Genomic DNA, 26,603 nt, shown 5'->3' on the forward strand with positions numbered 1-26,603 from the left:
TCAAATGAATGGAAACCCCAAACACTGTTTTCCTATGTTACTGTCAGTGGCTAATATGGTTTTATCCCCTCAAAGCATCCGACAGAGCCCGTAGTCACTCAAAGTGTGAGGTGGAAACACCTCCCTGTGTGTTCTTCAATGGAAGCGTTATCTAGGCTTTATCGTGTGTGTGTGTGTGTGTGTGTGTGTGAGAGAGAGAGAGAGAGAGAGAGAGAGCTTCCAGGCCACTGGATTAGTCCTGTAACAACATGTTCTTGCCTGCCCTCTAGTCCAGGATCTGTGTTGCCCTGGCAGAGGTTTCCATGTTGGTTTCAGGGCGTAGTATCCGCATATACAGTACCAGTCAAAAGTTTGGACACACCTACTCATTCCAGGTTTTTTCCTTATTTTTACATTGTTTAATAATAGTGAAGACATCAAAACTATGAAACAACACATATGGAATTATGTGGGTAACCATAAAAGTGTTAAACAAATCAAAATATATTTAATATTTGAGATTCTTCAAAGTAGCCACCCTTTGCCTTGATGACAGCTTTGCACACTCTTGGTATTCTCTCAAACAGCTTCATGAAGTAGTCACCTGGAATTAATTTCAATTAACAGGTGCGCCTTGTTAAAAGTTAATTTGTGGAATTTCTTTCCTTCTTAATGTGTTTGACCCAATCTGTTGTGTTGTGACAAGATAAGACTATCTTCTGTATACCACCCCTATCTGGAAAGAGACCAAGTCCATATTATGGCAAGAACAGCTCAAATAGGAGGTGTGATGGGCTCTCATGAAGACCCAGAGTTAGCTCTGCTGCAGAGGGTAAGTTCATTAGAGTTACCAGCCTCAGAAATTGCAGCCCAAATAAATGCTTCACAGAGTTCAAATAACAGACACATCTCAACATCAACTGTTCAGAGGAGACTGCGTGAAGCAGGCCTTCATGGTCGAATTGCTGCAAAGAAACCACTACTAAAAGGACACCAATAAGGAAGAGACTTGCTTGGGCCAAGAAATATGTGCAATGGACATTAGACCGGTGGAGATCTGTCCTTTGTTCTGATCAGTCCAAATTTGAGATTTTTGGTTTCAACCGCTGTGTCTTTGTGAGACGCAGAGTAGGTGAACAAATGATCTCTGCATGTGTGGTTCCCACCATGAAGCATAGAGGAGGAGGTGTGATGGTGCTTTGCTTGTGACACTGTCTGTGATATTTTTTAGGATTCAAGACACACTTAACCAGCATGGCTACCACAGAATTCGCAAGCGACACGCCATCCCATCTGGTTAGTGGGACTATCATTTGTTTTTCAACAGGACAATGACCCAACACACCTCCAGGCTGGGTAAGGACTATTTGACCAAGAAGAAGAGTGATGGAGTGCTGCATCAGGTGACCACACTGGGATGCTCACAGCGGAGGATAACTGCAACATCTGTGGCAAGGAAAACAACAGTCATAAATGGCCGTCACCCACACACAAATTGATTTTACACACACATACCTCTACGCAGCGGGTCTGCCACTTATCCCACATCCGTATGACGCCATCGTAGGAGGAGCCACTGGCAATCATGTGATTCCCGTCCGTCTGGATGCAGTAGAGGGCCCTGTCGTGAGGCTCCTCCCACTCCATGACACACTTCCTGTTGGACAGGAGGATGTTTGTGAAAAAGTAGACATCTGTTTAATTTGAAATACTATGAATTGCAGGAGGTGAAATAGTCGAAAACGACAGCGTTACAGCATTCATTAGGTTCAACTTACTTTGATGACCTAGGCGAGGACCACTACTTCACAGTGCGGAATGTGACTGGATTTTGGAGAGTGTACTTTCAAGAATTTTAAGAAGGCAAATGTGTGTGTGCATGTTTTGAGTAAGTTAGATTGTGTATGTTGGTGTGTGTTTTGAGTAGGGTGTATGTTGTGAGGTTTGTGTGCGAGTTGTCTGGGGATGCTGAAACTTCATCTGTTGTTTACGGAAAGGCGCTGGGGTGTTGGGAGTGCTGGCTGGGTTGGGTGGGGAAGGAGGTGGTGGTAGGGGAAATATTTTAGGAGTTCTGCCAATGAAGATCGATCATCCATTAGAGCCTCATCAATAAGTGATGCACAGGGACCGGGTGCAGACAGCAGGGCAACAGAGGCGTCTGGAGTCAGTCTCACACACACACACACACACAGGCGTGCACACACACACAGGCACACACCGTTTCTTCGTCCTAATTTTAGCAATCCAATGAGCACGAGGTCAATTCACTGTCATTGGGTCCTAAAGTGTTGAGAGACACCAGATATATCCACATATAGCCCTGATTCGACCAGACTCAAAGGAGTGTCCCTGTCACCAGACTACTTTACCTGTCTTGGCAACTGAGGTTAAAGTCAAGCAGTAACTTACTATTGTGTGTCTCTGAGAGAGTTTGGGCTGTGTCGGTTTCTTGGAGTGTGTTTTTCTGGGACAATGTGAGTCAAGAGTGCATGAGGTAGACAAGGTCTATTGGGCTGACTTCTCTTTCTCTCTCGTTTCCCCCCTCTCTGCAAAACCTATAGCCGACATGGTGAGAATGCAGCAGAGTTTGTCACAGCCACGACACAAAAACAGACATCTCTAAAACTAAATAAAACAATACCACATCACATGATAAAACTATTTGCCTATTTACCCAATTCCCCAAAAAACGTATTATAAATATAAAGAAATAACCCCAAAAATATGATGAAACAACGTGATACACAAAACTTACATATTCAACAAGACCATGAGATGATAGATCAATCTGATAAAATACACAACAACACTACACAACATTAACCCATAACAAGAGACAGGTGCTTCACAACAGTGTATATCAGACAGAGAATGAACTGTGTGTGTGTTGCTGTCCTCTGGTCGGATACCCTCCAGGCATCTGCAAAACTCAAAGTCCTGCTTTCAGCGGGAACCCAACGTCCAGACACCCCGCGCCTCCTCACTGTCCCAGGGAGCCTCCTGGGGGTGCCGTGTGTGGTGTGAATTATTGATGTCTAAAGAGGGACCCCCATCCCAGCCCAACCCTCCACTCAACTCCCCAGAGCTAGCTGACAATCAGCTTTTATTTGTGTTACTTGACTGGACCCCTCCCCACAAAAACACCTCACACACATACACACACACACCACCCAAATCAAATGGCCCCATCTCCTTTGATAGCAGGACCAGGTTTGTTGTGGAAACGCTCCGCATCAATACGGGCACCGCCCAGTGCGGACTGGATAGTAACATACTGCGCTCTTTCTCTTTGGAAGATGGAGGGGAGGCAGAATGACTAGACTGTGTTGCTAGTGATCTTATGTGTGCTGTGCTGACTCATAGCACGTGTATTGAAGTGTATGATGTAGCCGTGACGTTAATTCTAATTTTGGCACGGCACAGAATGCTTCTTTGCAAATCATAATGCTTGAACAGTTTTATAATGTATATTGATTCATGTGCTATATTGGTGCAGGTACATTTTGCCATACAATATGAGCCACAGTACATTGACAATTTATACATACGTGAATACGAAGGGAAAAAAAGTATTGATTGACAGCTTGCTTGATGGACAGACGGCGTACCTGGGGCTGAGGCGGAGGTCCCAAGAGCGGATATAGGCGTCGTAGCCACAGGTGAGCTGCTGGAAGGGCGACTCATATACTATATCCACCACACCTGCTTCCCTCTGGGACTCTGAACCTAGACAACACAGCAACTCACACCTGAGAGACAGTGAGAGGGAGGAGGGAGAAAGAGAGAGAAAGTAGGAAAAAGAAGAAAGATGAAGAGAGAGACAGTTCAGTTCCTGCACCTAAGATCACAGATATGTTACACGTACACTCTTCCCTCTGTATCAATAAATGCCCGCTGGCTACTTTACGTCGAATACAGGAGGTCCATAGTGCTTCAAATGAGGATGTACAGTGTTCACTTACACCCATAAGCAACCACGAATATTCAATGGAGTCCCTACTAGGTATAACTCATCTTATCTCAAAGTGAGAGGAAGACAACACACTTTTGTCACCGGTCTAGGTCTTTCTTGGAGTTGATCCTTGATTCACCCCTAAGCTCTCTGTGTATATCTTCATATTCCCACAGACAGCCCTCTCTCTCCATCTCTATATTCCCAATCCCACCGGCTCCAGACCACCCAGAGGAGATCAAAGTCAACACCTCTCTATCTGGGAGAGGGCTGTGAGGCCGATTACAGGGATCCTCCCACGCTACGACACTGTGCGGGATGGAGGTGTGTGTGTGTGTGAGAGAGAGAGAGAAAGAGAGAGAGAGAGAGAGAAAATGGCGTGGTGTGTAAAAAATATATATTTGTGTGTATGGGTACACAAAGGACGTGTATGGGTGGGTGTGTGTATGAGCAGTACCATGCTCTTGTGATCACAGTCCTCTGTTGGCTGCCCCCTCAGCGGCTCTGATTATTGGAGAATAACTTGCCCTCCACAGTGCGGATTATTGCAGAATAACTGTCTCTTTGTTGCTGTTTAATTCCTCCATGACCGTGACTGTGTGCGAATCGCAGACCTTTGATACCTGCTCCCTAGCAACCATTTAAAGGTGCCCGCTGGCCCTGGTGACCGCACTCCCTCCCCCTCCTCGCTCGTGCCCCCACTGCCCCAAACACCAGGGGCAGACTGGTAATCCGCCAGCCTCACCCCAGGGGGCCATCTTATTGGACGAGGGCTTTCCTCACGGGGCGTCTTATTGGATGAGAGCTTTCTCAGCCCTGGGGTCTAAGCCTGGCCAATGGGGAGTCTGTGATGAGGCTCTCTCTCTGGGCTATGTGTCTGTGTGGGGTACCGACCTCTCATTTTCTTTTTACTGCTAAAACCCAGGGCTTAATGCATGCCAGACAAAGAACACCTATACCACTCAAGCCACACGTGAATAATTGACTCATAACTCAAATGTGTCTTATAGAGAGCCCCCTATATCCCTCAACCCACAAGGATATAGGCCATTCAATTCATAGCCTGAATACAACGTCTCACAGACACAATTCAGCTGATTGCACTGAAGGTCTTCGTGGCCCTCTGAAACGTCCGACACCAAGGTGAGATGATAAAAACCCGGATCCATGAAAGCGCTCTTCACATCTGCGTCAACATATTAAAGCCCGTAATAGCACTGTGTGACGGATGGCGAGCAGCAAAACGGGACTCTCAAATTGTTAGGTCACCACTTTTATGAGCCTAGGAAAAGATTACTGGATGGAGCATAACCATATAATCTGTCAGAAGGACTGTATCTGCATGTGGGGCTGCCACTTGCCTTTGAGCTGCGGCTTGATTGTGTGATCTGACCATCTCATGTCTGGGTCCACACCGTCACATACCTGAGTCTGGCCCAAAGCATGCCTGAGTGGAAAGTTACATGGTTGAGTCGATAAAATAATACTGACGAGTCATTACCGTCACATAACAGAGTCAATCCATGAAGTGAGTGAGTGCCTTTTGTGTCCCTTTGATATACAGTACCAGTCAAAGGTTTGGACACGCCTTCTCATTCAAGGGTTTTTCTTTATTGTTTGTATTTTATACATTGTATAATAATAGTGAAGACATTAAAATATGGAAAAAAAACACATACGGAATCATGTACAGTAGTAACCAAAAAAGTATTTATATTTTTGATTCTTCAAAGTAGCCACCCTTTGCCTTGGGACTCCCGAGTGGCGCAGCGGTGTAAGGCACTGCATCTCAGTGCAAGACGTGTCACTACAGTCCCTGGTTTGAATCCAGGCTGTATCACATCTGGCCGTGATTCGGACTCCCATAGAGCGGCACACAATCGGCGCAGCATCGTCAGGGTTTGGCCGGAGTAACCCGTCATTGTAAATAATATTTTTTTCTTAACTGACTTGCATAGTTAAATAAAGGTTTTAAAAAATGAAATGACAGCTTTGCACACTCTTAGCATTCTCTCAACCAGCTTCATGAGAAAATATTTTCCAACCGTCTTGAAGGAGTTCCCACATATGCTGAGCATTTGTTGGCTGCTTTTCCTTCACTCTGCGGTCCAACTCATCCCAAACCATCTCAATTGGGTTGAGGTCGGATGATTGTGGATGCCAGGTCATCTGATGCAGCACTCAATCACTCTCCTTGGTTAAATATCACTTACACAGCCTAGAGGTGTGTTTTGGGTCCTTGTCCTGTTGAAAAACAAATGATAGTCCCACTAAGAGCAAAACAGATGGGATAGCGTATTGCTGCAGAATGCTGTGGTAGCCATGCTGGTTAAGTGTGCCTTGAATTCTAAATAAATCACCAACAGCGTCAACAGCAAAGCACCTCCACAGCATCACACCTCCTCCATGCTTCATGGTGGAAACCACACATGCGGACATCATCCGTTCACCTACTCTGCGCCTCACAAAAACACAAATCTCAAATTTGGACTCATCAGACAAAAAGACAGATTTCCACCAGTCTAATGTCCATTGCTCATGTTCATTGACCCAGGCAAGTCTCTTCTTCCTATTGGTGTCCTTTAGTACTGGTTTCTTTGCAGCAATTAGAACACAGAGGCCTTTATAGCAGGCCACTGTGTTCTTGGGGAACTTCAATGCTGCAGTAATTTTTTGGTACCCTTCCCCAGATCTGTGCCTCGACACAATCCTGTCTCGGAGCTCTACGGACAATTTCTTTGACCTCATGGCTTGGTTGTTGCTCTGACATGCACTGTCAACTATGGGACCTTATATAGACAGGTGTGTGTCTTTCCAAATCATGTCCAATCAATTGAATTTACCACAGGTGGACTGCAATCAAGTTTAAAAACATCTCAAGGATGATCAATGAAAACAGGATGCACCTGAGCTCAATTTCAAGTCTAATAGCAAAGGGTCTGAATACTTATGTAAATAAGGTATTTCTGTTTTTATTTTGAATAAATTTGCACCCAAAAAAATGTTAATCGCTTTGTCATTATGGGGTATTGTGTGTAGATTGATGAGGGACACTTTTTGAATCAATTTTAGAATAAGGCTGTAACGCAACAAAATGTAGAAAAGGGGAAGGGATCTAATTATTTGTAATTACACTCCGGCCCCCCAACCATCCGCTCATCTAGTTGATGATCCCTGCCCTAGACCCACTACAATTTGCATACTGCCCCCAATAGATCCACGGACGACGCAATAGTCATTGCACTGCACACTGCTCTATCACACCTGGACAAGAGTAACACCAATGTGAGAATGCTGTTCATCGACTACACTCAGCCTTCAACCCCATAGTTCCCTCCAGGCTCATCACTAAGCTCAGGGCCCTTGGTCTGAACCCCTCCATGCTTAACTAGGTCCTAGATTTCCTAACGGGCTGACCCCAGGTGTTGAAGGTAGGCACAGGGATCCTCAACAGGGGGGACCCACAGGGGTGCATGCTCAGCTCAGCCCCTCATGTACTCCCTTTTCACCCATGACTGTGTGGCTCCGTAAGTCTCCAACTCAATCATCAAGTTTGCTGACGACACAACAGTGGTAGGCCTGATTACCAACAACGACGAGACAGCCTACAGGGAGGAGGGCAGAGGCCTGGCGGAGGGGAGCAAGGAAAATAAATTCTCCCTCAACGACAACAAAACAAAGGAGCTGATCGTGGACTACAGGAGACCGTAGAGAGAGCACGCCCCCATCCACATCAATGGGGCCTAAGTGGAGAAGGTTAAAAGCTTCAAGTTCCTCTGCGTGCACATCACTGAGGATTTGAAATGGTCCCTCCACAACGACACTGTGGTGAAGAAGGCGCAACAGCATATCTTCAACCGAGAGCATTCTGTCAGGCTGCATCACCACCTGCTACAGCAACTACACCGCTTGCAACCGCAAGGCTCTCCAGAGGGTGGTGCGGTCAGCCCAATATATCACCGGGGGCACAATGCCTGCCCTCCAAGACATCTACAGCACCCGGTGCCACAGGAAGGCCAAGAAGATCATCAAGGACATCAGCCACCCGAGCCACAGCCAGTTCACCCTTCTACCATCTAGCAGGCGAAGACAGTACAGGGGCATCAAAGCAGGGACAGAAAATTGAAGATGGCTTCTATCTCCAGGTCATCAGACTGTTAACCAGTCATCACTGGCCGGCCTCCCTCCGCTCGGTACCCTTTCCTGCACCTTAGATACTGTCACTAGCCAACTACCACCTGGTAATCTACCCTGCACCTTAGATACTGCCACTAGCCAGCTACCACCTGGTAATCTACCCTGCACCTTAGAGACTGATGCCCTAGGTACAGTGCCTTCAGAAATTATTCACACCCCTTGACATTTCAAATCAAATCAAATCAAATTTGTATTTGTCACATACACATGGTTAGCAGATGTTAATGCGAGTGTAGCGAAATGCTTGTGCTTCTAGTTCCGACAATGCAGTAATAACCAACAAGTAATCTAGCTAACAATTCCAAAACTACTACCTTATAGACACAAGTGTAAGGTGATAAGAATATGTACATAAAGATATATGAGTGAGTGATGGTACAGAGCGGCATAGGCAAGATACAGTAGATGGTATTGAGTGCAGTATATACATATGAGATGAGTATGTAAACAAAGTGGCATAGTTAAAGTGGCTAGTGATACATGTATTACATAAAGATGCAGTAGATGATATAGAGTACAGTATATACATATACATATGAGATGAATAATGTAGGGTATGTAAACATTATATTAGGTAGCATTGTTTAAAGTGGCTAGTGATATATTTTACATCATTTCCCATCAATTCCCATTATAAAAGTGGCTGGAGTTGAGTCAGTGTGTTGGCAGCAGCCACTCAATGTTAGTGGTGGCTGTTTAACAGTCTGATGGCCTTGAGATAGAAGCTGTTTTTCAGTCTCTCGGTCCCAGCTTTGATGCACCTGTACTGACCTCGCCTTCTGGATGATAGCGGGGTGAACAGGCAGTGGCTCGGGTGGTTGTTGTCCTTGATGATCTTTATGGCCTTCCTGTGACATCGGGTGGTGTAGGTGTCCTGGAGGGCAGGTAGTTTGCCCCTGGTGATGCGTTGTGCAGACCTCACTACCCTCTGGAGAGCCTTACGGTTGTGGGCGGAGCAGTTGCCATACCAGGCGGTGATACAGCCCGACAGGATGCTCTCGATTGTGCATCTGTAGAAGTTTGTGAGTGCTTTTGGTGACAAGCCGAATTTCTTCAGCCTCCTGAGGTTGAAGAGGCGCTGCTGCGCCTTCTTCCCAATGCTGTCTGTGTGGGTGGACCAATTCAGTTTGTCTGTGATGTGTACGCCGAGGAACTTAAAACTTACTACCCTCTCCACTACTGTTCCATCAATGTGGATAGGGGGTGTTCCCTCTGCTGTTTCCTGAAGTCCACAATCATCTCCTTAGTTTTGTTGACGTTGAGTGTGAGGTTATTTTCCTGACACCACACTCCGAGGGCCCTCACCTCCTCCCTGTAGGCCATCTCGTCGTTGTTGGTAATCAAGCCTACCACTGTTGTGTCGTCCGCAAACTTGAGGATTGAGTTGGAGGCGTGCGTGGCCACGCAGTCGTGGGTGAACAGGGAGTACAGGAGAGGGCTCAGAACGCACCCTTGTGGGGCCCCGGTGTTGAGGATCAGCGGGGTGGAAATGTTGTTGCCTACCCTCACCACCTGGGGGCGCCCCGTCAGGAAGTCCAGTACCCAGTTGCACAGGGCGGGGTCGAGACCCAGTCTCGAGCTTGATGACGAGCTTGGAGGGCACTATGGTGTTAAATGCCGAGCTGTAGTCGATGAACAGCATTCTCACATAGGTATTGTCAGGATTTGGCCAGGGTTGTTCCGGTTTTTGGTCACTAGATGCCCCCATTGTGCCTTTTGACCTTTTGTTTTCCCTTGATCCCCATTATTATTTGCACCTGTGCCTCGTTTCCCCTGATTGTATTTAAACCCTTTGTTTTCCTCAGTCCTTTGCTCTGTGTTTGTATGTTAGCACCCAGCCCTAGTATTCTGTTAACTCTTGTTGATCCCGGTGGACGCTCTTGTGGAATTCTGTTTTTTGTTCTTGTTTATTTATTTTTGAGTATCTTTTGAGGCTTTTTGTGCTATACATTTAAGTCATATACCTACCACCTTGTGGATTTACCTTTTTTGTCTTGGAGGATTACCTTTGTTCTTGTGGAATTCCTTTTGAGGTTGTGGAGTTACATGTGTTCCTGAAGGACTTCACTTTTTACTACATTAAATACACCGTCTCAAGTACTGCTGTGTCTGCCTCATCATCTGGGTTCTGCCGACTATTCGTGGCTCAGTTGGTTAAGTGACTGTTTCTCACTCCGGAGACCCGGGTTCGTAACCGGGTCCTGACAGAAACACAGAGCCAAAAATGAACCCAGAGGCAGCCAGTTCCCAGGACCTTGTTGCCATGCTGTCCCACCACCAGGAGACTGTCCAACGCCACGAAGCCGCCCTGGTTCAGCAAGAGGCCTTAATGGCTAGACATTCTCATCTTCTGTCGGAGATGCTGACTTCCATAAAGCAGATATCTGATCGACTTACCTCGGCAACAGTTCCCGTCCCAGTACCTCAGATTCACGTACCCATGGCAGTTAACCCTCTGGCTGAACCTCGCCTTCCACCTCTCCAACGGTTCTCAGGTGATCCAAGTGCTTGTAAAGGGTTTCTCACCCAATGTTCTCTCTCCTTCGAGCTGCAACCCTCGTCGTTCCCCACCGACCGGTCTAAGATCGCATATATCATCACCCTGCTGTCGGAAAAAGCCCTGGCCTGGGCTACTGCTGTGTGGGATGCCCATAGTTCCTGCTGTGCCAGCTACTCTGCCTTTGCTGAGGAATTCAAACGAGTGTTTCAAGGCCCAAGCAGTGGTCCTGACTCAGCCAAACAGCTCCTGACTCTCCACCAAGGTCGGCGCAGCGTGACGGACTATGCCATCCAGTTCCGCACGGTGGCAGCAGCGAGTGGTTGGAACAACGAGGCGCTCACTGTGTGCTTTCTGAAAGGCCTTTCCGACACTATCCAAGATGAACTGGCCACTCGGGAACCACCGGACAATCTCGAGTCCCTGATCAAGTTGGCCTCACGCATTGACCAGCGTCTGAGAGAGAGAGAACTCAACCGTAGACCTCTAGCCCCTATCAGTCCCAGCTCCGAGTCCCCACCTTTATCCTCGCTGGCTCCACCGGAACCCATGCAGATTGGACGCATCTCCCAGGCTGAGAGAGACCGCCGGATGAGGGAGCGACGCTGTCTATATTGCGGCAAACCGGGCCATTTCCGTTCCACGTGTCCCGGGCTCCAGGGAAACGCTCTGTCCCGTACAGACCGGGGGAACTGTAACGGGAAACATAACCTCCTCCCATCCGTCCAACTTCCGTCTGCTCATTCCAGTCACCCTTTCCTGGGACAACCACAAGCTTCACCTTCAAGCCTTGGTAGACTCTGGAGCCGCAGGTAACTTCATGGATGGTGTCTGGGCGAAGGAGAATGGCGTTCCCTTTGAACCTCTAAGTGACCCCATGAGGGTTACTACATTGGATGGAAGCCCTTTGGGATCTGGACTTGTCACTCATGTCACTACCTCCTTGCGACTTTCAGTTTCACAACACAAGGAATTGATGAACTTTCATTTGATCTCCTGTTCCGAGTTCCCTCTCGTCCTTGGATACCCCTGGCTTCACAGCCATAACCCTCACATCGACTGGTCTGTGGGCACTATCAAGCAGTGGGGTCCTACGTGCCAAGCTACATGTATTTTCCCGAATTCCCGAGTTCTACTCCCGAGTCTTTAGAATCCATCGACCTGACCCGAGTTCCCGAGTGTTACCATGACCTCAAACTGGTATTTAGCAAACAGAGGGCCACCATGCTACCACCCCATAGACCTTATGATTGCCCCATCGAACTGTTTCCGGGCACTTGCCCCCAGGGGTCGGATCTTTTCCCTATCTCCACCCGAACGAGCTGCTATGGATACCTACATCAAGGACGCTCTGGAAGCAGGCCTCATGCGTCCATCCACCTCCCGGCGGGAGCAGGGTTTTTTCTTTGTGGCCAAGAAAGACGGTGGATTACGTCCTTGCATCGACTACCGGGGACTCAATGCCATAACCGTCCGTAACCGTTACCCGTTACCCCTTATGGCCACAGCCTTCGAGCTGCTCCAGGAAGCAGTTGTTTTCACTAAGCTTGACCTGCGGAACGCATACCATCTTGTGCGGATCAGACCTGGTGACGAGTGGAAGACCGCGTTCAACACGCCTACTGGTCACTATGAATACTTGGTGATGCCCTTCGGCCTGACCAACGCCCCAGCGGTGTTCCAAGCGCTCATAAACGATGTGCTTAGGGATATGCTTAACATATTTGTGTTTGTTTACTTGGATGACATCCTCATCTTTTCGAGCTCTCTTCAAGAACACACAAAGCATGTCAGACAAGTACTCAAACGCCTCCTAGACAGCCATCTGTACGTTAAGCCGGAAAAATGTGAATTCCATTCATCCCGAGTACAATTCCTGGGATTTGTAGTGGAACCCGGTCGAGTCCAAATGGACCCCAGGAAGGTAGGGGCGGTAGCGGATTGGCCCACCCCAAATCCGTTAAGGAAGTTCAGCGTTTCCTGGGCTTCACAAACTTTTACCGCAAGTTCATCAAGAACTTCAGCTTGGTGGCAGCCCCTCTCAGCTTTAACCAAGGGTGGCAATGCAAGGTTTTTGTGGGGAAGAGAAGCTGAGACGGCCTTCCAAGGACTCAAGCAGCGCGTCCTCTCTGCTCCCATCCTGATACTACCGACTACGGATGAACCATTTGTGGTGGAGGTAGACGCCTCAGAGGTTGGTGTTGGAGCTGTCCTGTCTCAGAGGGGTGAAGACAAGAAGCTTCATCCGTGCGCTTTCTTATCACACCGGCTTACCCCGGCTGAGAGGAACTACGATGTGGGGGATCGTGAACTCCTAGCGGTTAAGATGGCATTGAAGGAATGGAGACACTGGCTCGAGGGGGCTTCTCACCCGTTTCAAGTGCTTACGGACCACAAAAATCTGGAGTATATCCAGCAGGCGAAGCGGTTGAACTCTAGACAAGCTAGATGGTCTCTTTTCTTCAATCGATTCCAGTTTATCCTCACCTATCGGCCCGGGTCGAAGAATCTCAAACCGGATGCCCTGTCCCGAGTCTACGCTCCTGCCATTCGAGATGACACGGACATGCCTGTCCTTCCTGCTGCTAAGATCGTGGCTCCGATTTCGTGGCAAGTTGAGGATACCGTGAGACGAGCTCAAGCTATCGAACCGGACCCGAAAGGGGGTCCTGCCAATCGGTTGTTTGTCCCCAAGGCAGTGAGGACTCAGGTCCTTCTGTGGGGGCACTCCTCTCGCCTCACCTGTCACCCGGGCGTAGGTCGCACCTTGGAGTTCATCCAGCGTAAGTTCTGGTGGCCTGCCATAAGAGAAGACGTTGCCTCTTTCGTCAATGCCTGCCCCGTGTGCTGCCAGAGCAAATCTTCTCACCTCCGCCCTCAAGGACTCCTTCACCCTTTACCTATTCCCCACAGACCCTGGTCCCATATCTCGTTGGACTTTATTACTGGCCTTCCTCCATCCCATGGCAATACTACTATCCTAGTCATAATCGACAGGTTTTCAAAGGCGGCCAGGTTCGTCCCTCTGACTAAGTTACCTTCTGCCAAGGAGACGGCTGAGTTGGTAATTAATCATGTGTTCCGAGTCTTCGGCATTCCTCAAGATATGGTTTCTGACAGAGGTCCCCAGTTCGCCTCAAGGTTTTGGAAGGCCTTCTGCCAACTCATGGGTGCTTCTGCCAGTCTATCTTCAGGGTACCATCCGGAGTCCAACGGCCAAACAGAGGGATGAATCAAGAGCTGGAAGCCACCCTCCGATGTATGACTCGTAACAACCCGTCCACATGGTCGTCCTTCATTGTTTGGGCCGAATACGCGCACAACACCTTGCGCTCCTCCTCCACTGGTATGTCCCCGCACGAGTGTCAGTTTGGCTATGCCCCTCCATTGTTCCCGGACCAGGAGGCAGAAGTCAGAGTGCCTTCAGCCATGAAGTTCGTCAGACGCTGTCGGCTTATGTGGAGGAAGACCCGTCTTAATCTTATGCGTTCCTCACAGAGGTACCAACAACAAGCCAACAGACGTCGCCGTCCCGGGCCTACCCTGCGCCCGGCCAGAGAGTCTGGCTCTCCACAAGAGACTTACCACTACGGGTGGAGTCTCGCAAGCTGTCCCAAAAATACATCGGTCCCTTTAAGGTTGCCAGGAGAGTTAACCCAGTTTCTTATCGCCTACACTTACCCAGATCCCTTAAGATTAATCCCACATTTCACATTTCCTTATTAAAACCTGTTGTTTTTTCTCCCCTTGTCCCGGCAGACAGACCTCCCCCTCCGCCTCGTGTCATTGGAGGCCAGCCGGCTTATAACGTCCATCGGATACTGGATTCCCGCCGGGTGCAGCGGTCCTGGCAGTATCTGGTGGACTGGGAAGGCTACGGTCCCGAGGAGCGCTCCTGGGTTCCTGCCAAAGACATACTGGACCCTGACCTCATTCGTCAGTTCAGGGCTCTCCACCCTGAGAGAGCTGGTAGGAACGTCAGGAGCCGTTCCTAGGGGGGGGATTCTGTCAGGATTTGGCCAGGGTTGTTCTGGTTTTTGGTCACTAGATGCCCCCATTGTGCCTTTTGACCTTTTGTTTTCCCTTGATCCCCATTATTATTTGCACCTGTGCCTCGTTTCCCCTGATTGTATTTAAACCCTTTGTTTTCCTCAGTCCTTTGCTCTGTGTTTGTATGTTAGCACCCAGCCCTAGTATTCTGTTAACTCTTGTTGATCCCGGTGGACGCTCTTGTGGAATTCTGTTTTTTGTTCTTGTTTATTTATTTTTGAGTATCTTTTGAGGCTTTTTGTGCTATACCTACCACCTTGTGGATTTACCTTTTTTGTCTTGGAGGATTACCTTTGTTCTTGTGGAATTCCTTTTGAGGTTGTGGAGTTAAATGTGTTCCTGAAGGACTTCACTTTTTACTACATTAAATACACCGTCTCAAGTACTGCTGTGTCTGCCTCATCATCTGGGTTCTGCCGACTATTCGTGGCTCAGTTGGTTAAGTGACTGTTTCTCACTCCGGAGACCCGGGTTCGTAACCGGGTCCTGACAGGTATTCCTCTTGTCCAGATGGGTTAGGGCAGTGTGCAGTGTGGTTGAGATTGCATCGTCTGTGGACCTATTTGGGCGGTAAGCAAATTGGAGTGGGTCTAGGGTGTCAGGTAGGGTGGAGGTGATATGGTCCTTGACTAGTCTCTCAAAGCACTTCATGATGACGGAAGTGAGTGCTACGGGGCGGTAGTCGTTTAGCTCAGTTACCTTAGCTTTCTTGGGAACAGGAACAATGGTGGCCCTCTTGAAGCATGTGGGAACAACAGACTGGGATAGGGATTGATTGAATATGTCCGTAAACACACCAGCCAGCTGGTCTGCGCATGCTCTGAGGGCTGGGGATGCCGTCTGGGCCTGCAGCCTTGCGAGGGTTGACACGTTTAAATGTTTTCCTCACGTCGGCTGCATTGAAGGAGAGTCCGCATGTTTTAGTTGCGGGCCGTGTCAGTGGCACTGTATTGTCCTCAAAGCGGGCAAAAAAGTTATTTAGTCTGCCTGGGAGCAAGACATCCTGGTCCGTGACTGGGCTGGTTGTCTTTTTGTAATCCGTGATTGACTGTAGACCCTGCCACATACCTCTTGTGTCTGAGCCGTTGAATTGAGATTCTACTTTGTCTCTATACTGACGCTTAGCTTGTTTGATTGCCTTGCGGAGGGAATAGTTACACTGTTTGTATTCGGTCATGTTTCCGGTCACCTTGCCCTGATTAAAAGCAGTGGATCGGGCTTTCAGTTTCACGCGAATGCTGCCATCAATCCACGGTTTCTGGTTTGTGAATGTTTTAATCGTTGCTATGGGAACGACATCTTCAACGCACGTTCTAATGAACTCGCTCACCGAATCAGCGTATTCGTCAATGTTGTTGTCTGACGCAATACGAAACATATCCCAGTCCACGTGATGGAAGCAGTCTTGGCGTGTGGAATCAGATTGGTCGGACCAGCGTTGAACAGACCTCAGCGCGGGAGCTTCTTGTTTTAGTTTCTGTCTGTAGGCAGGGATCAACAAAATGGAGTCGTGGTCAGCTTTTCCGAAAGGAGGGCGGGGCAGGGCCTTATATGTGTCATGGAAGTTAGAATAGCAGTGATCCAAGGTTTTTCCAGCCCTGGTTGCGCAATCAATATGCTGATAACATTTAGGGAGTCTTGTTTTCAGATTAGCCTTGTTAAAATCCCCAGCTACAATGAATGCAGCCTCCGGATAAATGGATTCCAGTTTGCAAAGAGTCAAATAAAGTTTGTTCAGAGCCATCGATGTGTCTGCTTGGGGGGGAATATATACGGCTGTGATTATAATCGAAGAGAATTCCCTTGGAAGATAATGAGGTCGACATTTGATTGTGAGGAATTCTAAATCAGGTGAACAGAAGGACTTGAGTACCTGTATGTTGTTATGATCACACCACGTCACGTTAACCATGAAGCATACGTCCCCGCCCCTCTTCTTACCAGAAAGATGTTTGTTTCTGTCGGCGCGATGCGTGGAGAAACCAGCTGGCTGCACCGATTCCGATAGCGTCTCTCCAGTGAGCCATGTTTCCGTGAAGCAAAGAACGTTACAGTCTCTGATGTCCCTCTGGAATGCTACCCTTGTTCGGATTTCATCAACCTTGTTGTCAATAGACTGGACATTGGCGAGAAGAATGCTAGGGAGTGGTGCACGATGTGCCCATCTCTGGAGTCTGACCAGAAGACCGCTCCGTTTCCCCCTTTTACGAAGTCGTTTTTTGGGTCGCCGGCTGGGATCCATTCCGGGTGAAAGGCAGAACACAGGATCCGCTTCGCGAAAGTCATATTCTTGGTCGTACTGATGGTGAGTTGACGCTGCTCTTATGTTCAGTAGTTCTTCTCGACTGTATGTAATGAAACCTAAGATGACCTGGGGTACTAATGTAAGAAATAACACGTAAAAAAACTAAAAACTGCATAGTTTCCTAGGAACGCGAAGCGAGGCGGCCATCTCTGTCGGCGCCGGAACCACATTGTGTTGTGTTACAGCCTGAATTTAAAATGGATTAAATTGAACAGAAATTGTCACTGGACTAGACAAAATACCTCATAATGTCAAAGTAGAATTATGTTTTATTTTTTTTACAAATTCATAAACAAATTCATAAAAAGTTCAAACCTGAAATGTCTTGAGTCAATAAGTATTGTTATGGTAAACCTAAATAAAAATTTGAGAGTAGGGAGTAAAAATCGGTTAACAAGCCACATAAGTTGCATGTACTCGTGTTCAATAATTAGTTCAATAATAGTGTTTAACATTATTTTTGAATGATGTAAAGACGGAGATAAAACTGTCCAGTGTGAGCGTTTTTTTACAACTTGTTTCAGTCGTTGGCTGCAGCGAACTGAAAAGAGGAGTGACCCAGAGATGTGTGTGCTTTGGGGACCTTTAACAGAATATGACTGGCAGAATGGGTGTTGTATGTGGAGGATGAGGGTTGCAGTAGGCATCTCAGATAGAGGTCATGTGCTGGGTATACAGAGATGGCCAGTTTACAGAGAAGTATAGAGTGCAGTGATGTGTCCTATAAGGAGCATTGGTGGCAAATCTGATAGCCGAATCGTAAAGTACATCTAGCCACTCGAGAGCACCCTTACCTGCCGATCTATAAATTAAGTCTCTGCAATCAAGCATGTGTAGGATGGTCATCTGAATCAGGGTTAGTTTGGCAGTTGGGGTGATAGAGGACCGATTACGATAGAGGAAACCAAGTCTTTATTTAACCTTAGCCTGCAGCTTGGATATATGCTGAGAGAAGGACAGTGTACCGTCTAGCCATACTCCCAAGTACTTGTATGAGGTGACTACCTCAAGCTCTAAACCCTCAGAGGTAATCACACCAGTGGGGTGAGGGGGGAACCACATGACCTTTGTTTTGGAGATGTTCAGAGCAAGTTTAGAGAAAGCTTGTTGGGCACTAAGAAAACTTTGTTGTAAAGTGTTTAACACAACATCTGTTGAGGGGCAAAAGACTGTATCGTCTGCATATAAATGGATGAGAGAGCCTCCTACTGCCTGAGCTATGTTGTTGATGTAAATTGAGAAGAGAATGGGGCCTAGGATCGAGCCTTAGGGTACTCCCTTGGTGACAGGCAGTGACTGAGACAGTACATTTGCTGACGATACACATTGCACTCTTTGAGAGAGGTAGTTAGCAAACCAGGCCAAAGACCCCTCAGAGACACCAATACTCCTTAGCTGACCCACAATATTTGAATGGTCTACCTCAACAAGTTATTAATTACACTTTGGATGATGTATCAATACACCAAGTCACTACAAAGACACAGGCATCCTTCCTAACTCAGTTGCCAGAGAGGTAGGAAACCACTCAGGGATTTCACCATGAGGCCAACGGTGACTTTAAATCAGTAACAGAGTTTAATGGTTGTGATAGGAGAAAACTGAGGATGGATCAACAATATTGTAGTTACCCCACAATACTAACCTAACTGACAGAGTGCAAAGAAGGGAGCCTGTATAGAATAAAAAATATTCCAAAACATGCATCATATGTTTGCAACAAGGCAATAAAGTAATATTGCAAAAATGGGCAAAGCAATTCACTTTTTGTCCTGAATACAACATATTACGTTTGGGGCAAATCTAATACAACACAGTTACTGAGTACCACTCTACACATTTTCAAGCATAGTGGTGGCTACATCATATTATGGGTTGGCTTGTAAACATTAAGGATTGGGGAGTTTTTTTAGGATTAAAAATCAAATGTAATGGAGCTAAGCACAGCAAAATCCTAGAGAAAAACCTGTTACAGTCTGCTTTCCACCAGACACTGGATGATGAATTCACCTTCACGCATCGCACCGACAGAAACAAACATCTCTCTGGTAAGAAAAAAGGCAGGGGGGGGGGTATGCCTTATGATGAAGTCGTGGTGAGGTCATAACAACATACACAAACTCAAGTCCTTTTGTTCACCTCACCTAGAATTCCTTACAATAAAATGCCGCCCGCATTATCTACCAAGAGACCAGCTGGCTGATGTGTTTACGGACATATTCAATCAATCCCTATCCCAATCTGCTGTTCCCACATGCTTCAAGAGGGCCACCATTGTTCCTGTTCCCAAGAAAGCTAAGGTAACTGAGCTAAATGACTAGCACTCACTTCTGTCATCATGAAGTGCTTTGTAAGACTAGTCAAGGATCATATCACCTTCACCCTACCTGACACCCTAGACCCACTCCAATTTGCTTACCGCCCCAATAGGTCCACAGATGACGCAATCACACTGAACTTACCCATCTGGACAAAAGGAATACCTATGTAAGAATGTTGTTCATGGATTACAGCTCAGCATTTAACACCATAGTACCCTCCAAACTCGTCATTAAGCTTGAGACCCTGGGTCTCGACCCCGGCCTGTGCAACTGGGTCCTGGACTTTCTGACGGGCCACCCCCAGGTGGTGAGGGAAGGAAACAACATCTCCACCCTGCTGATCATCAACACTGGGGCCCCACAAGGGTGCGTTGTCAGCCCTCTCCTGTACTTCTTGCTCACCTATGACTGCGTGGCCATGCACGCCTCCAACTCAATCATCAAGTTTGCAGGTGACACTACAGTGGTAGGCTTGATTACCAACAACGACGAGACAGCCTACAGGGATGAGGTGAGGGCCCTCGGAGTGTGGTGTCAGGAAAACAACCTCACACTCAACAAAACAAAATAAAGGAGATGATCGTGGACTTCAGGAAACAGCAGAGGGAGCACCCCCCTATCCACATCGACGGGACAGTAGTGGAGAAGGTGGAAAGTTTTAAGTTCCTCAGCGTACACATCACGGACAAACTGAAAAGGTCCACCCACACAGACAGCGTGGTGAAGAAGGCGCAACAGCGCCTCTTCAACCTCAGGAGGCTGAAGAAATTTGGCTTGTCCCCAAAAGCACTCACAACTTTTACAGATGCACAATCGAGAGCATCCTGTCGGGCTGTATCACCGCCTGGTGCATCAAAGCTGGGACCGAGAGACTGAAAAACAGCTTCTATCTCAAGGCCATCAGACTGTTAAACAGCCATCACTAACATTGAGTGGCTGCTGCCAACATACCGACTCAAATCTCTAGCCACTTTAATAATTAAAAATTGGATGTAATAAATGTATCACAAGTCACTTTAAAAACAATGCCACTTTATATAATGTTTACATACCCTACATTACTCATCTCATATGTATATACTGTACTCTGTACCATCTACTGCATCTTGCCTATGCTGTTCGGCCATCGCTCATCCATATATTTATATGTACATATTCATATTCATTCCTTTACACTTGTGTGTATAAGGTAGTTGTTGTGAAGTTGTTAGATTACTTGTTAAATATTACTGCACGGTCGGAACTAGAAGCATTTCGCTACACTCACATTAAGATCTGCTAACCATGTGTATGTGACCAATAAAATTTGATTTGACCTTTCAGCAGGACAATAACCTAAAACACAAGGTCAAATCTAAACTGGAGTTGCTTACCAAGAAGACAGTGAATGTTCCTGAGTGGCGAGTTACAGTTTTGACTTAAATCTATGGCAAGATCTGAAAATGGTTGTTTAGCAATGATCAACAACATATTTTGACAGAGCTTGAAGAATGTTGAAAAGAATAATGGGCAAATGTTGCACAATCCTGGAGTGGAAAGCTCTGAGACTTACCCAGAAAGACTCACAGCTGCCAAAGGTGCTTCTACAAGTATTGACTCAGGGGGGTGAATACTTATTTAAATTAGAAATGTCTGTATTTAAATTTCAATACATTTGCTAAAATTGTGTCATTATGGGGTATTGTATGTAGATGGGTGACATTTGAATTTAGGCTATAACACAACTAAATTTGAAATAAGTCAAGGGGTATGAATACTTTCTGAAGGCATTGAGCACTGGTAACATTAATGTTTAAGGTTAGCATTCCTGCAACATTATTCTGCTGAAACATAGTTTGATTTAACTACACTGAACAAAAATATAAACGCAATATGCAATCATTTCTACGATATTACTGAGTTACAGTTCATATAAGGAAATCAATCAATGGAAATAAATGTATTAGGCCCTAATCTATGGATTTCACATGACTGGGAATACAGATATGCATTTGTTGGTCACAGATACCTTAAAAAAGGAGGCTAGGCTCAGAAAACCATCTGGTGTGACCACCATTTGCGCCATGCAGCGTGACGTATCTCCTTCACATAGAGTTGATCAGGCTGTTGATCAAGCTGTCTTCAATGGCTGTGCGAAGTTGCTGGATATTGGCGGGAACTGGAACACGCTGTTTGACACATCGATCCAGAGCATCCCAAACATGCTCAATGGGTGTCTGGTGAGTATGTAGGCCATGGAAGAACTGGGACATTATCAGCTTCCAGGAATTGTGTACAGATCATGCTGAAACATGATGTGATGGCAACGGATGAATGGCACGACAATGGGACTCAGGATCTCGTCACGGTATCTCTGTGCATTCAAATTGCCATTGATAAAATGCAATTGTGTTCATTGTCTGTAGCTTATACCTGCCCATACCATAACCCCAACGCCACCATGGGGCACAACGCCATACACGCTGTCTGCCATCTGCCCGGTACAGTTGAAACCGGGATTCATCCGTGAAGAGCACACTTCCAGCATGCCAGTGGCCATCGGAGGTGAGCATCTGCCCACTGAAGTCGATTATATATTCATTTAAGGAGATGCGTCGTGCTGAATGACGCAAATGGTGATCACACCAGATACTGACTGGTTTTCTGATCCACGCCCAACCTTTTTTTAAGGTATCTGTGACCAACAGATGCATAGCTGTATTCCCAGTCATGTGACATTTATAGAATAGGGCCTAATGACTTTATTTCAATTTCCTTATTTCCTTATATGAACTATAACGCAGTAAAATCTTTTAAATTGTTGCATGTTGAGTTTATATTTTTGTTCAGGGTAACTACTGCTGTACATACCTTTTTTCTACTTATATTCTGCCCATACTATCTATACACTTCACATATTTATATCCCGTACTCTGACATTGCTGGTTCTGATATTTCTTAATCTCTTGTTTTTTCTTATTTTCTATTTTATTTTTTTGTTGGGATTATTTGTGTATTATTATTATACTGTTAGCCATTTGCTGCACTGCTGGAGGTAGAAACAAAAGCAGTTCGCTGCACCTGCTTTAAATTCTGCTAATCTGTGTGTATTGCGACAATTAAACTTTGATTTGATACCTATTAGATAGACAGGTTACAAATGTTTTAACAATTTGCATTCAATTGCCCTTCCCTGTTACACACAACAAGCTTCCATTTCCTCTGTCACAAAGAGATTTAGGGCTGATTTAAGATGAAATTGTCAACCATGTTACAGTCAACCCTGTTACTTTATTTGGCACTTAATAGGCACTTAGTAAAGTTTTACAAAATGATTGAACCTCTTGAGATGGGAAAACGTGTTTTTTTTTTTTTTTGTTAAATTTTTTCATGACAGAATGTTTAAATTAGGTGAAATCCTAAAAGGCATTGAATTGGTGTAACAACCCATCTGAGTTTGTCCGAATGTAGCCTGTCACATTATTGAGTCTGTGAAATCACAAGGTGAGTCATTATAGCATGCCGCCACGGATGATGTCTAACATTTGGACTGGGTTTGGACACATGGGAGTTCAGAGATCAGTAAGGGACACTTGGGAGGCGTGTAACCTGCAAAAGAGATCGCATGGGCAGTATACCCCAGAAAGATAGAGGGACGTGCTGCTCTCACACCAATGTTCTGTGACTGTGACCCTACTCAAAACCTACAGAGCAGCTTGTGCTACTGACCTTGTTTTTTGAGTCAATACAAAAAATGAAGCCCAACAGTGCAGTTATTTTGAGAGGTGAGTTGACTGACTGATTGTTATGAGACGGTAGTGACTGTCTGTAGTAGAGGGTCTCACACTTACTAGACTTTTCACTTACTAGACTTTTACACATATTACTGCAATGTAAACTTGTGAACTTGTCACGTCTGGAGTAGAGCATAGACCGACAGTTGCCCCCCTCTAAGCAGGGCAGAGTAAACAGACTTGTCTCGTTGAGACAACACTCTTACAGTTAATACCAGAGCAATGTTTTTGAAACAGCTGAAATGTACAGACATTTGTTCTTTATTTTTTAGACTTATTTAATAGATTTTTTTTTTTTACCTGAAATTGTAGTAAACGCCTGTCACATTCTGAAACTGTCGCCGTAGCTTCAAATCTCCCCAGGGAATTACCATGGTTTACAGTCACAATTTGCTTTGACCTAATATAATGACTTCCATGATATTGATAAATTGAAGCCCGGTTTGTTCTAAGGTAACTTTAATACACTAGTTTAAGCCTAAGAGCTCATATTTAGCTAGCTATGGTTCAGCTAAACATCAGCATTCAGATAACAGCCAGCACGTTGATGTGAGGATGCAGAAATGATGTTTAGCTAGTTAGCTAGCTTGCTAGTTAACGTAACCTAGCTGTGTAGCCTATATTATAATATGAATGACACTGTATGATAACGTTTTTACTGTACATTTATATTCGTATTGGAGGGGTAAACGTTCATTATTTATACTCTAACGTTACTTGATCCTGAAGCATGTTGTTAGTTAGCTAGCTAGCTAGCTAGCGGGAGTTATCTGTGTATTGTCAGCTAATTTAATATGTATGGACAAGAAAATAAACCCTTTAATTGTCTGCACATACTTGTGAATTCTTCCATTATTAAAGAGTGTAATATGGTTTGGTTGCATTATTCAATAGTGTAATATGTTTTAGAAGAAAAGTTGGTTGGATTGTTAAATAGTTTGTGCATAATGGCTTGTGCTCACTTTGATATTTACGGACAATTTGAGCTACGGACCAAGAATGTAGCATTGCCAGCCACAACGAAAGGTAAGGCAAAGATGTAATATGAATTGAAAAGTAGAAATCTCTCTTGCCACTCCTCAGACTATCCTTCATTTTTCTTAGTGGGAATAGGGCCTGTATGGTCTCACTGCAGGAGTCAGGTTGGCTTTAGGGCCACACACACTCACACACATACACACACCCAGTGTGTGAAAGGAACCATTAATGAATTGACAGACTTTTAAAAGGGAGAAGCTAAGGGCATTCTCTCTTGGTGTCGGGGGACTATTGAAAAGCAGTATGGGTGGGGTGGGGGGCTCGTGTAAGGTTAAGTCTGGAGTCTAAACTGGGCCTGGGGACGTCCGCGCTGGGAAACAGCCACTCCTCTGAAAGGACGTCAGACAGGTAGAGAAAGAGTCCTGCTGGGGTTTTCAAGCCCTAAAACAAACAGAGGGGACTCAGGGAGCCACGCAACCCACTGCACGTCCACCTAATTTAGCCCCGGAGCTGGGAGAACCGTGGGGCACAGAACTGGGCAGGAATGTACGGGTGGAACAATAGCCACCTTTAAATGTTAAACACGCGTTCTCTCCAAAAACAATGCCCGTGCAATTTGTATGACAGACCGACCTCCCAACGCAGACATTAAACCCCCTCTTTTCAGAGCGGAATGCCAGGAATCAGCCAGGCGATTGTGGGGCTCCTTTGACGGGAATCTCGGAGGGATGGTTGGGATCCTTTGATGCTTTTTCCCTGTTTATCCATGAGAGAAGGCACCATGAAAAGTTGGGGTGCGCTCGGAAGCGCCACTTGTGTGGGATCCATCTGTATGGCTGATCATAGGCTTTGTGCCATTGAGATGAAAAAGACACAGAATTAATTGCAATGGGTGATAAAAGAAACGTGTTAAATTAAATTAAAATCAAAGCCACAATGGGTGACCGGTCAAGGTTCCTTTGCCCCAGGTTCCTTTGTTCCTTTGCCCCACTTCTAGTGGCAACACTAGACGTATCAAGAAAGAGGAACTGATTCAAGAAAGAGGACCTGCTTTTAATGAGACTGTTCTAGAATAAAGGCATGTATCTGTCATAAAAAGGTCCTGATTTCTTGAAAAACAAAGGGTACAATTCTTGATTTGTGAAACTAGAACAAATCAGACCTACCATTGTAATAGACAGAACATTGCTCCCTCTCTTCCTCCCCCGGTCTCACTCTCTCCTCTGTCCCCTTTCCTCTCACCTTTTTTCTCCCTCCTATCTCTCACCCTTTCCCTGCATCTATATTTCTTCACCTCTTTCCCTCTCTTAAAAAACTGTGGCAGCCCATGACTTGAGCATCAGCATATTTGATCTCAGTCACATCCTGTGCCACTATTTTCCACCATCGGAAGACAAGTCATTCCTGGAATCAGCAGTATATTTTGGTTCCTTTCTTGTTCAGATCCTGATGCACCAGCTGCTTTACTGGCTATGTTTGGTGCTGTAGGTGTAACATTGTCTTAGTTATGATGTTTTCTCTCTGATGTGTCTACTGTCAAAGGGAGTGTGGTCACGCTAATGCACAGGGTTGGGGTGGGCTGATGCTGGTAGTCTTAGTTTGGGGTGGAGGAGGGGGGTGGATAGTTATGGTTGTGTGTCTGGAGAGGTTGAAGGTGTTTTGTATGTGTGGGAGGGGATTATCACGGTCTGGGTGGGGGGGGGGGGGATTGCTGTGTGTGTGTGTGTGTGTGTGTGTGTGTGTGTGTGTGTGTGTGTGTGTGTGTGTGTGTGTGTGTGTGTGTGTGTGTGTGTGTGTGTGTGTGAAAGCATCTGAGATATGGGAAATAAAAGACAGTTGCAGATACACAAAGTGCCACCATAAACCTCACCCTGCCCTCTCCCAGACTGCTTTGTGTACCTCAGCTGATTACCAGACAGGAAGTAACAATGGGGGACACAGATCAGCCAGGCCAGTCATCACACTACAGTAAAAACATCATATTTTTCAGGACTGGGATCTTTACTCCTCCGCTGAGAGAAAAACACAAACCACAAAACTATACTACTATACTAACTATACTACTATACTACTATACTACATGTATGTACTACACAAGGGCATGTTGTTCATGTTGTCTAGCAAGAACGAGCTCAGGTACACCTTGTAACCGTATCAATATACATTACCAATCAAGTTTGGATATACCTACTCATTCCAGAGTTTTTCTATAGTTTTACTATTTTCTACATTGTAGAATAATAGTGAATACATCAAATCCACAAAATAACACATACCGAATCATGTAGTAACCAAAAAAGTGTTAAACAAATCCAAATATATTTGAGATTCTTCAAAGTAGCCACCCTTTACCGTGATGACAGCTTTGCACACTCTCTTTGCACACTCTCTCAACCAGCTTCATGAGTTAGTCACCTGGAATGCATTTCATGTTTTAAATTTGATTTAACCTTTATTTAACTTGGCAAGTCAGTTAAGAACAAATTCTTATTTACAATGGCGGCCTACAACGGCCAAAGGGACTGCAGTGACGCCTCTTGCACTGAGATGC

At 45.9% G+C, this 26,603-nt stretch overlaps 1 pseudogene; it reads right to left on the reverse strand.

Moving 5' to 3' along the window:
* Positions 1-384: 384 nt before the first annotated feature.
* Positions 385-26,603, reverse strand: part of LOC135565507 (F-box/WD repeat-containing protein 4-like) — a 39,227-nt pseudogene continuing 13,008 nt past the window's right edge.

Source organism: Oncorhynchus nerka, linkage group LG28 (assembly GCF_034236695.1).
Source record: "Oncorhynchus nerka isolate Pitt River linkage group LG28, Oner_Uvic_2.0, whole genome shotgun sequence".
Classification (NCBI taxonomy): Eukaryota; Metazoa; Chordata; class Actinopteri; order Salmoniformes; family Salmonidae; genus Oncorhynchus; species Oncorhynchus nerka.